The 12,225-nt window shown below is 43.3% G+C and overlaps 1 pseudogene; it reads right to left on the reverse strand.

The window, feature by feature from the left end:
• Positions 1–3,325: 3,325 nt before the first annotated feature.
• On the reverse strand, positions 3,326–5,294 carry LOC103658285 (annotated as a pseudogene).
• Between the last annotated feature and the right edge of the window lie 6,931 nt (positions 5,295–12,225).

The raw sequence follows: 12,225 nt of genomic DNA on the forward strand, positions 1-12,225 counted from the left end.
CACAGCATTTTCAAAGAGTGATATACGATGGGGCAGGGCCACCTTCATGGGTACGCAGTCTCACAGAGCCTGGCACTCAGAGGGCCCTGGGCGGGGTTAAGTGCTCTGCTGCTGCCATTTTGAATTTCTTAATAAGTTTTGAACGAGAGGCCCTGCACAGGGCTCTGCACAGGGCTCTGTGGAATAGGTAGCCAGTTCCACATGGGAGTGTGGAATGGAGGAGAGGACAAGCTCTTAGCTATTCTTCTTATCCAAGGGAAAGTGCTTCATACTTTCTTTCTTATCCCTTGCCCAAAGCAGATGACACTAGTCTGATTCTAAGGTTGTGGCTGGGAACCACCCTTTATCCTTGGGAAGAGGTACCATGGAGTCAGGCACAGGGCTTTCTTCTCTGCTTCCCCTGCTCCCCGCCCTAACTGCTCTTAACCTAAGGACCAGGTCTGTCTGTCTGTCTGTCTCTGTCATTTTTCTCCTTCCAAATGCTCTTTACATTTATTTCATATGGCCAAGACTGCAAGAGAAGAGCCTGGCATTGAGAGCTCTCTCCCTTTTATTCCTTCAATATTCTCAGGCACTCCCATCTCTTTGGCCTCCTATCCTTGTGGCTAATTAGAAATCTGGGTGTGGGCTGAGGACAAGGAAGAGGCCTTTGAAACCCGTCTTTAGGCCTTGGGCTTCAGTCCATTATCAGAACAGAATTTGGAGTTTCAGCCCTGCTAATACGTTGGTACTTTGATTTTCTTTGCTATTGTTTCCTGTGAGTTCTAGAATCGAGTAGGGAAAAGAACGACTTAATTAACAAATGGAACAAAATGTGAAAGGTCTCCTTCCTCTCCTCTACTTCTCATTTCTACTTGAACATTTGGGCATATATCCTTCCAGCCTGCCCCTCCATTAACATTCATATACACACTTTCATACACACATTTAAAAAATTGAATTTTTAGGTCTGTACTGCACCTTTCCTAACTATACCATACTTCCCATTCTTTGAAAGTTATATACTTTTGGGGGAGAATTTCATGGCGGTATCTGCCAGCATGCCGATTCACTCTTCAGCTGCGTACAGTGTGTCGTTCGGCCAATTACAAAGCCCAGCTTTATACTTCAATTCTTACCCTGTTAATTTCTAAGATCTCAATAGTTGATTTTTTAAAAAAATCTACCTTATGGGGGCGCCTGGGTGGCACAGCGGTTAAGCGCCTGCCTTCGGCTCAGGGCGTGATCCCGGCGTTATGGGATCGAGCCCCCCATCAGGCTCCTCCGCTATGAGCCTGCTTCTTCCTCTCCCACTCCCCCTGCTTGTGTTCCCTCTCTCGCTGGCTGTCTCTCTCTCTGTCGAATAAATAAATAAAATCTTTAAAAAAAAATCTACCTTATAAACATACCCTTTTAAAGTGTGCAGTTAATGAGTTTTGAAAAATGTGAAGAATTTTTGTTACCATCACTGTGATCACGGTATAGAACATTTTCATGACTCCAGAAAGTTCCCTCACACTTTCTTGCAGTCAGTCCCCTCTTTCCCACCCCTGATCCCTGGCAACCACCAATAATGCTTTTTATCACTAGAGTCTTGCCTTTTCTAGAATTTTTTATAAGGGCAAACATAGTATGAAACATTTTGAGACTGGCTTTTTTCCACGTAGCAAAATGCTCTTAAGATTCATCCCTTTTACTGTGCTGTTGAAGTGGCTTCTCCGTTTTATTGGGGACTAGCGTTCCAGGGGTGGATGTGCCACGGTGGTTTATCCACCTGCCAGCTGATGGTTGTCTGGGTTGTTCCCAGTTTTTGGTGTGAACATTTGTGCCTTGTCGATAGCTGCCCTTGCTCTGCGGTGGCCAAGTTGAGTAGTTGTGGTGGAGAGACCATCTGGCCTTCCAATCCAGTCACATATCCTATCTGGCCCATTACAGAAAGTTTGCCAGCCCTCATGTAGAGTATATTTAAAACAGCAGTTTTAATGTCCTTCATTGTTAATTCCATCGGTTCTGTTCTTTTGGGTCTTTTTTTCTGTTAATGCACAGATCACTACTCAGCCAGAGTTTCAAGGGGACTTTTCTACAGACCTCTCAGAAGCTTTCTTTCCATGCATCTCTTCTTTCGGATATTCCCATTCCATCACATCTCACTGACTTGGCCTCCTTGTATTCTCATCTCTGGCTCTTTGGGTTTCTCCTTTCTGTGTGGTAACCTGGAAAATCTTCTAGTTGGTCTTCTGCCTCCTAGAGATATGAGATCTGCTTTGCCTGCTCTCCGGTGTCTTAAGACTGCTATTTCATGTATTCTGTCCCATTCGCTATTGTATTATGTAGAGGGTGAGTCCAGTCCCTGTTTCTCCATCATGGCCGGAAGTGGAATTCTAGAGTCGTCCTTCCTTATTGCTCAATTCTCCTTTTATTTGCTTGGCTTTATCTTCCATATGACAGTGGGCAGCTCTGGATTTCACCCTTTCCAACAATATAAACCCAGTAGAAATTCTTTCTAAAGCTCCATTCGAATTTGCCTCATGTGATCGATATCCTCACTTTTATGTCATCTGTTCCACATCTTGTGTTGTGTTTTAAAAGACTTTTCTCACTCAATGATCTAATACCCTAAATCCCGTCTTTAACTATCTATGTAGCCTTCTTCTTCCCTTTTTGAACTATTAATCTCCAATTTCTTTGAAGTTGATTTGTTATGAATATAAAATCCTTGCAGGGCTCTCTGAAGATATTTACATTTCTTCTAATGAGGGCTTCGTCTTGTTTTATTTATTCTGCCTCTTCAAGTATTTAGTCCCTCAATGTGGGGAACTTTTTGCCTCTTTAATGGCTTTAGTTTCTTCAAGTGTTTTGTGATAGCTGATTGCTCATTTTCGTACTCGGTACTTCCTGTTTCATTGGAGGGGAGGCGTCCTTCCTTCCTGAATAGCATGAGATGGATTTTTCACAAACAGGGAGGGTCCTTTGACTTGACTAAGGGGTGCGGATGACAGCTGGATGGACAATAGCAACAAATATCTACCTCACTATCCAATTATCTTCTAATGATTCTATCATTTGCCCCCAAATCATTTGATTTTGTACTTTTCGTTCCAAAAGACCCTATGCTCCTTTCTACCTTCTCAGCGTTGTTCATGATCGTTATCCCACATAAAGGGCCATTATTCTTTCTTTCTACTTGTGAAAATTCTTTTCCTTCCTGCTGTCAAGATGTTTATCAAATCCTGTGTTTCTCATAGACTTTTGAAACACATAGAAAATAAGAAATATTCCAGTGAATGAAGCATACCAAATGTAAGGAATAAGCAAGACACATTGCTTTGGGGGAAGTGGCTGTTAAAAAAAATCCAGTCTGTACTTGCTAAAGTGAAGCAAGGAAATTCAGTCCTTAAATCTTTAAAAATCGATTTTTCCTCAAATATCATTCCACAAAATTGGAAGTAAAGGGCTCAAAGGTGAGGAGAAGGGAGGGAGGGAGACGGAGCACACATCGTTAACACACAAAGTAAAATTGTACAAACTTAAACGGTTTATTGTAGACTAGGGTCATAGTCCAGGACACCAAATGCTCGTGCAAGAAATTCACCATTCGGAAGGAGCTGGAAGATTTGTACTGCTGCCTGGGGATCAATGAGGAGTAATTCACTGCCTTGGAATAATTCCCCTTCCCACTCCGAATCCTGGTTTCTGCACCAGACCTCCATGGGGAGGGCTGCTCATTCCACCACCCGGCCAACCTCCAGGGCCTCCAGATCCCCACAGGTGGTTATCTCGAGAGTCTCCTTCCCCAGGGGCATCCCGAGTTTTCTTTTCCATATTCAGATGGACCTCACCTCTGAACACAATGGGCCTGTTGCTAAGGGGCTCAGAATCATCAAACACAACAAACCCCAGACTGGGTAATTTCCTGCCACTGTTAGTGCAGAGCTCTACCACATTCCCATAACTTTGAAAAAAATCTTTAAGCTTCACTTTGTCCACTTCATGGGGCAGGTTGGTGACCATCAGGGCGTCTCGCGGTTTTTGGGGGTTCAACATCACCTTGCTCATCAACCTCATGGATGGGTCTAGGTCCCCTCTGGGGAGGAATATTTATTCGTTGTTCTTGCACTCTTTGATCCTTCTGAGCCCTTGGCAGGGTACTTGAACAGCATGAGGTGGTATCCCAGTAACTGGAACAGCCCCACTGGGTGGAAGGTCACCAATGCCCAAGAAAATGTCCTCAAGTCTTCCTGTGTGGTCTGAGCTACGTCCGTAGGTGCTGGGAAAAAACTCTTCTGTGTATCCTCAGGAGCAGTTTCTCCTAATACTGGCTCAGACTTTCCCTCTTGGATTTCAGACCCAGGTTCTTGCTCTGGTTCTGATTCAGCAACAGGTTCCTTTACACGTTCTTCCAAGTCATTGCTGACAGTCTGATCATAGAAAGTTCCAGAAGCATCAGGTACCAATTCAGGTGTCTGCTGTCTTTCTTCAGGTTCCTCTGCCTCTTCCTCAGATTCCTCCTGAGGCTCGGTGACAAAGCCACCAAAGACCTCATCTTGGTATCTGAAGATAGATACTGTGAACGTAGAACTTATTTGCAACAGAGCCCTTAGGATCAAGGACAAATGCCTGCATGAATCTCTCAAATCCTGGTTATTAGAGAGCAGCCCAGTCACCTGGACCATCACATCATCATTCAGAGTGGCATGAGCATCAACGGGGCGAATCTTAGTGTGGCAATTGGTACAATTTTTGTGACGTCACTTTCCTGTGCATTTCTTTCTGTCCTGCATCTGCTGGCTTTCCATTTGAATCCCACCCCCCATGGACATAAGAAGAGTTCTTTCCATAAAATCTGTGAGGCATGTCTGGGGCCTGGTTCAGCAGTGTGTAATACTTCCTCACACGTTCCCGCCCCTGCTGGCAGGGGACGAGGCTTCTCGATAACCATTGCTTTGGTCAATTCAAGCCGCTCAGCTGAGCGGGAACAGAGCAAACTTTGCTCTACAGCACGGCAGGAGGCAACATCCCCTCCTGCAACCGTGTCCACCTCTAATTGTGAAAATTCCATACAAACTTCGGGCCCAATACAAGACTCATCTCTTAAAAAAAAATTCCTAACTATTTTATCTCTTCTAGTTACTATAGCTCTTTTGGTGAATGGTGGTTACAAATGTGACTTCAAGGTTATTTCAAATATAATAATTGCTACCATTCGGGGGGCTTCTGCTATATGCTAAGCCCTATAGTGAATATGTCATGTATATGACACGATTTAATCCTTATGTGATGGGGTGGGTGTTATTTTTCTGTTTTGCAGAAGAAGGAACTACCTTTTGGAGCAGGACATCATCCAGCTCAGAGATCCCTGGACCAAATCTGGATGGTCACTCAAAGCTGCTTGCCCATTCCACACGGCTGCAGTTCCTTCTGCCCAACCCATATCCCTGAGCCCCCTACGTGTGGAATCTGCCAGGATTCTAAATCCAAAGATGGATTTAACTGTCAGCCTGGCAATCTCAAGATTTAGAGAAAATGAAAAGAGCTTTTTTCCCCCTACTTACAAATAAGATCAAAGATACCTAAGTTAAGAGGGCAAATTATCTGAGGTTTTCATACCTTGTTGGAAAGAGAACTGGTACCAGCATCCTAACTCTGGGTCTGGAGCTCTTCGGCAGTCCTCCTCCTCATCAGTATGACTTTCTCCTTTGGCTGGCAAGAATATTGTTGAGCAAGTTAATGTTCAGAACACATGAGTTTAAAGGAATTTTTCACCTCAGCCAAGATTTCTTTAGACTGAACATCTGAATGTGGAGCTCAGGAAAAAGCACAAGGAGAGATGGTTGGCTTCGGTTCATTTCCAGTGAGTCAAAAGTGCTATAAAAAATAGAAGGATAGGGATAATTGTGCCGTGCACGTCAGAGGTAAAGCCAGAGGACGCACAGGACAGTATGACATTGTCTAGTTAGTTAGCTGGTCCTGCAGGCACCTCACGACCCTCCCTCATGGCAAGGGGCTTTATGTGCTGCCGTCTACAAGCCACAACAAGGGCCCGATGCCGAACCAGATGCCATTTCTTCCACACCACGTCTTCCTGGTGAACTAGATTCCTAGGTTAATCTGAGAATGTTGACAAAAAATAGAACTATAAAGAAAAAAATCAGTACACACAAAATGCTACCAATTACAGTATTCATAGAATGTTTTCTAGTGTACCAGAACACTTGCATATATTTTCAAATTTATTCTTCCCAACTGTGTGATGTAAGAGTTATTATATTATATTGGAGTATCTATTGCATTGGGTTCATTCCACCATGATGGAGTTGAAACATTTGATGTACCTCACTTTAGCTTATCCAGTTGGAAATTGGCAGGATTGGGATTGAAACCCAATTCCAACTTGCATCCCTTCCTCAACACACACACACACACACACACGCACACACATGCACACACACACACACACACACACACACACTCAAACCACTGTTTCTGTCAATGTTTAACCTAGGACTATCTCTAGGAAAAATGATAAAAAAATTTATTGGATACTTCAACCAATATTAATTAAATTCCAGTGTGTGCTATGTACTGTTTGAGATACTTAGGATGAAACAGTGAACAAAAGCAACAGAAACATCTGCCTCTTGAAACTTACATTCTAGTGGGTCGAGGTAGATGATAAAGATGAATGGAGTAGATAAGAAAATTATAAAGTATGCTAGGAGACAGTAAGTGCTATGGCATAAAAGAAGAGGCAGATCAGGACTAAGGGAATTAGGATCATGAGGGCGGGGCAGATGACTATAGTAAAGAGGATGGTCATGGGGGAGATGTCAAGGAGACAATGTCTCCTTGACATTGATGCGAAGGTTTGAAGGATGTGAATATCTGGGGAAATAGTCTTCCAGGAAACTGCCAGAGCATAGATGCTAACGTGTGAAAATGCCAGACATGTTCGAAGAACAGGAAGGTGGCCGGATGGGAGTACAGAGAGAGCCAGGAGTAAAAGGTGAGGTCATGGGTAATGGGGACACGTGGAGCCTCATAGATCATTGTATTATGAGGACTTTGATAGTCTTCTGAGTAAGGTGGCGAGCCAGGTGAGGGTTTGAGTAGAGACATGACAGGGTATGATTTATATTTGGAGGATTATTTGTGCTGTTCTGTTGGGAATAAATTTAGGGGGAGAGTGGGAGCAGGAAGACCAGTGAGGAGGCTGTGCGGTGTGTTCATTCGCTGGGGATGCTGTAGGAGCTGCTGTAAACTGGCCGGCTTAACACAACAGTATTTTATTCCCTCACAGGTCAGGAGACTAGAGGTCGAAAATCAACCTATTGACTGGACCATGTTCCCTTCGAAGCCTCTAGGGTAGGATCCTTCCTGTGTCTTCCAGCTTCTGGTAGCTCCAGGTCCTTGGCTTGTGGCAGCATGACACCATCTCTGCCTCTGTCTTCACATGGCTGTCCTCTCTGTGTGTCTCCAGGTCACCTTCCCTCTGGGTGTGTCTGTCTAGTCAGATCGAATTAAGCTCCCTCCTAAATGACTTTTTTTTCTTAACTTGGTCACACCTACAATGACCCTATTTCCAAATAAAGTCACATTCGGAGGTACTAGGGGTTAGGACTTCAGCTTTTTCGTGTGTGTCGGGGGTGCAATTCAACCTGTAACATGCAGTCATCTGGGGAAGAAATGGTGGAGCTTAGAATAGGGTGGTATCAGGGGGACTGGTGGGCAGTGGTTAGATTCTGGGTGCATTTTGAAGGTAGAAGCCACAGAAACGGGGGCTAGATCAGATGTGAAGTATGTGAGAAAAGCCAAAGATGGCTCCTGGAAATCTTGCTGAGCAGCTGGAAGAATAAGGCTATCTGAGAGTGAAACATGTTTTTGGAGGAATGTGGATATTAGAATTTTAGTTTTTGATACGTTGAGTTTGGGATATTTACTTAGAAAAACGAAGGGATGTTGAGGGGAAGTTGAATTTATAGGTCTAAACTTCAGACGAGAGATCGAGGCTGAGGGTAGAAAGGTTTAAATTTGCCAGTCTTCAGCAAACAGAAGAAATTTAAAGCCGAGTGAGTGATTGAGGTCGCCCAGGAAGTGAACGTCACTAGAAAAGATGACCCCGGTCAGAGCCTTGGGCCACTCCCACATGGAGATGTGGGTAGAAGAGGAAGAACTCACGAGAGACAGAGGAAGAGGAGCCAGCGAGACAGGAGGAAACAAGACAGTGAGCATCCTGAGAGCCTGGTGAAGAGAGTGCAGCCAAGGATGGGAGCGCTCAGCTGTGATCAAGGCTGCAGGTAGTTGAGGTGAGACAAAGACTGAGAATTGATCATTAGGTCTGGACGGAGAGAAGTTTTCATGACCTTGACAAGAACTGCTGGGCAGTGGGGGTGAGGAAAGCCTTTTCAGAATCGGTTCAAGGGAGAATGGAAAGAGAGGCTTTGGAGACAGCAAGTTTAGACAATGTTTTGGGGGACCGGGATGGTAGCATGCAAGGACAGCGGAATCAAGGTGGGTTTTCTTCTCCTTGTTTACAGGTCAGAAACACAAACACATGTTTGTGTATTGATGGCAATGACTAGGGGAAGTTGATCTCACCTCCTTTCTGATTGTCTCTCTGCTCTCCTGACACTTCCACATCCCCTCACCCTCATGCATCCCTGGTCCTATTGGTATCTCTTAGGCTCACTGTCCTGGAGGAAGGTCCCATGGTTTGGACAACATCCCCCCTTCTTTTTTTGGTTTCGGTTTCTTCTGTCTCTCTAAAATAGCATCGTTATATGGGAGCAACCTTAAGTGTCCACTGGTCAATGGATGGATATAGAAGATGTGATATAGATATATATATATCTATATATATATAGATATATATATATATATCTATATATATATAGATAGATAGGTAGATAGAGAGAGAGAATGTCATATATCATATGTATATCATATATACATACATATATGCCAGAGAGGAGGGAGGTGGGGGGATAGGAGAAATAAGTGAAGGAAATGAAGAGGTACAAAATTTCAGTTATATAATAAATTAAGGCACAGGAATGAAAAGTACAGCGTAGGGAATATAGTCAATGGTATCATAATAGCGTTATATGGTGGCAGATGGTGGCTCCACTTGTGCTGAGCATTGCATAATGTGTAGAATCATCAAGTCACCATGTTGTGCACCTGAAACTAACATAACATTATATGTCAACTATACGCCACCTAAAAATAAAAAGTAAGAAAAAAAGAAAAGGACAAAATTAATACAGGAACAGAGGGAAAAAAATCGTAAGAAACTATTTTGTTCAATTTTATGAAAATAAACTTGAAACCTTGGATTAAATGAGGAATAAAATAAAATGAAATATCATCATTAGATGATTTCTCTGCCTACCTCAAAGTGTTCAGGGAATGACTGACATCAAATCATGAAGATGACAGTGTTTTGCACACTTGGAAACCCTACACATATGATTAAAAAAAAAATCTATCCAAAGCATCCAGTGTCTACATCAGACAGGAGTTCCCTCCTCGCACCCCCATGGCCTTTGTCTTAGTCAGGTCTTCCATTGCTCCCACCTAGTCTACTTAAGCAGGTGAGTTTCCAATTGGCCATCCTTGGCCCAGATGCCGCCTTCTACCCCATTCCCGCACTACCATCAGAATCCCCTTTCCAAGATGTAAAGCTGACCCAGGCCTTCTCCTGTTCAATACCTTTTGTTGGCTGGAGCTGTTCCAAAGTACCTGTTGTCCTTCAAATAGGTACTTTTGCACCTCTGTGTCTCTGTTCATAGGTTTTCTCTGGACTGATTTTCCCTTCTTCTGTGCCTGGAATGAGTTCGTCTTCATGCTTCAGTACCAAATTCAAGTGACCCCTTATCCATGAAGACTTTTCTGACTCCTCCACCCAACTCCAGGCAGAATTGATTGCTCTTGCCTCTGGACTTCCAAAGATTTTATAAACTACATTCTAATATATGTTTTTCAAGTATCTATCTGGTTTTCCCTTCAATGGTGCCATTTATGAAGATGGAGACTATGATTGAAGCTTTTCGCTTTCACACCAGCCAGTACACTTCCTGGCACACAATAGGATTTAACAAAGCGTGTCATGTGGATGCTTCTCGTAGCCTGCCTTGGCCCTGTACAGTGCACCCATCTCACCAGGCTGGTAGCTATTGTGAAGACTTTTCTTCTGCTCACTGAGTGCTAATTCCCTGGAAGGATTAGTACATGTAAGATCCTTCTCTGCTAACAGAGACATCCCTACCACCACCATTCTGGCTTCTCATGTTGTACCCGCATTGTGAAAACATGCGAGGGTCACTGCTGTCCTTGGGTCCGTGGAGAGACCTTTTTCAAAAGTCACAAAGACCAGAGACAGAATGCCAGTGACTCATGTGAAGGTAAGAAAGACATTTTTGGTGGGAGTAGCCTGCCTGCCCCTTCACAGGTGAGCAGTGACTCACCCTTTCTGCAATTAAGAAACAGGTTTTCTTTGTCCTTGACATGGTCAGCAAATGAGCTTCAGAGCTCAGATAGCAAGATATGTAGAGCTTCTGCCTGTTAGTGAAGATACAATTTCCAAATGCAGTTCATAGCTTGAGTGATTTTCACTGCTCAGACCTTCTTCCATTCCAGATGACGGGGCTGACTGCACTGGGTGACCTTTAAGCCAACCCTGCTAATTAACAAGAAGCCATAGACCAAACAACCGAAACGGAAATACTTCAGACCCCTAGAATGTCCACTATCCTCAGAAAGTCTAAAATTAGGCCTTATGTTTGTGTATTTGATTTATCATAGATCCCTGGTGCCCCTGGTCATTCAGCCACTGTCCGTGCAATTCCTGTGACCCAGGGGGAATAAGGCGAAGGGAGACGCACATCTGACGGCACAAAAGAGTTTGGGAGGCTGAAGACTAATGTGATCTTTCCATCAAGACTGCATTAGGCTGTGGTCCAGTCACCGTTGTTTCAAAGTATTTTTAGCTGGGGAATTTGGAAGTTGTTAGCATCTATTTATCTTTATAAATGGAAATTTCTTATGCTGCATTCTCTCTTCTATCTGGAGCCTGCATCACTGAATTCTTTCATGCAAGAAAAGGCCAGTGTGTATTGTAACAGGGAGCACTGGATGGGAAGCAAGGGGTCTGGGTTTGAGAACTAATTCCGCCTCTTTCTAATGAATGATTGTGAACAAGTTACTTAAATGCTATGAACTTCCATCTCCTCTTCTGTTAAGTAGCTATAGCTATGCCTGCCCATTGCAAAGATTTGTGCTTCTCTGTTTGTGGGCTGTGCTCTGCTGCTCTCAGGAAGCGTGGTGAGTAAGAAGCCATGGGCCTTTCCTGGTGGGGTATCCTCAGTCCATAGGAGGCAGCGCAGGCTCAGGGCTTACTGTGCCCATCCAGGAAAGAAGCTTGAGTCACTGATCAGAGACGCCTCCCAGGGGAGTTCATCCATATTTCTAAATAGCAATCATTCTGCCTCCCAATTCACTCATGGGTGCTTGAAAGTGGAATGAGTCAACCAACACCATTTCCTATGATGTTCTCTGTCTTTGGAGGAGTCAACATTATTTTGTTTATGAAGAGATCCTTGTCCTTGAGGATCAGTAAGGAGGCGAGATACAGATAGCTACAGCCCATGAAATGGGGAGGTCATGAAGCTGCAGCGCAGACTGAGAGCAGAAGCCAAGGAGCAAGGAGTCATTGGAAAGCATTCATGAAAGAGGTAGGTTTGAGGTCAAGTTTGAAAGAAGACACCATTACAACTCATAAGCTCTTTGATCTTGGGCAAGTTACTCAACCTCTTATGGTTGACAAACCATAAGAGACTCTTAATCATAGGAAATGAACTGAGGGTTCCCGGAAGGTTAGGGAGGCGGGGAGATGGGGTAACTGGGTGACAGACATTAAGGAGGGCACGTGATGATGTAATGAGCACTGGGTGTTATATAAGACTTACCTCTACCTTTGAAACCAATAATAAATATATATATATATATATATATATATATAAAATTGAATTTAATGTATTTAATATAATTTAATTTATATATATAATTGAATTTAAATTAAAAAATAAATGATAAAAAAGTTACTCAGCCTCTCTGAGCATTGATTTCTTCATACAAAAAATTCAGATATGAATATATTCTGATCAGGGTTATGAGGTTTAATGTAATGTTAATAAAATACTTGATAACGTTGTAATAAAAGAAACAACAGCTACAAATTAAATAGATAAT

The sequence above is a fragment of the Ursus maritimus genome, unplaced genomic scaffold (genome assembly GCF_017311325.1).
Source record: "Ursus maritimus isolate PB19 unplaced genomic scaffold, ASM1731132v1 scaffold_2, whole genome shotgun sequence".
In the NCBI taxonomy this organism is placed as follows: domain Eukaryota; kingdom Metazoa; phylum Chordata; class Mammalia; order Carnivora; family Ursidae; genus Ursus; species Ursus maritimus.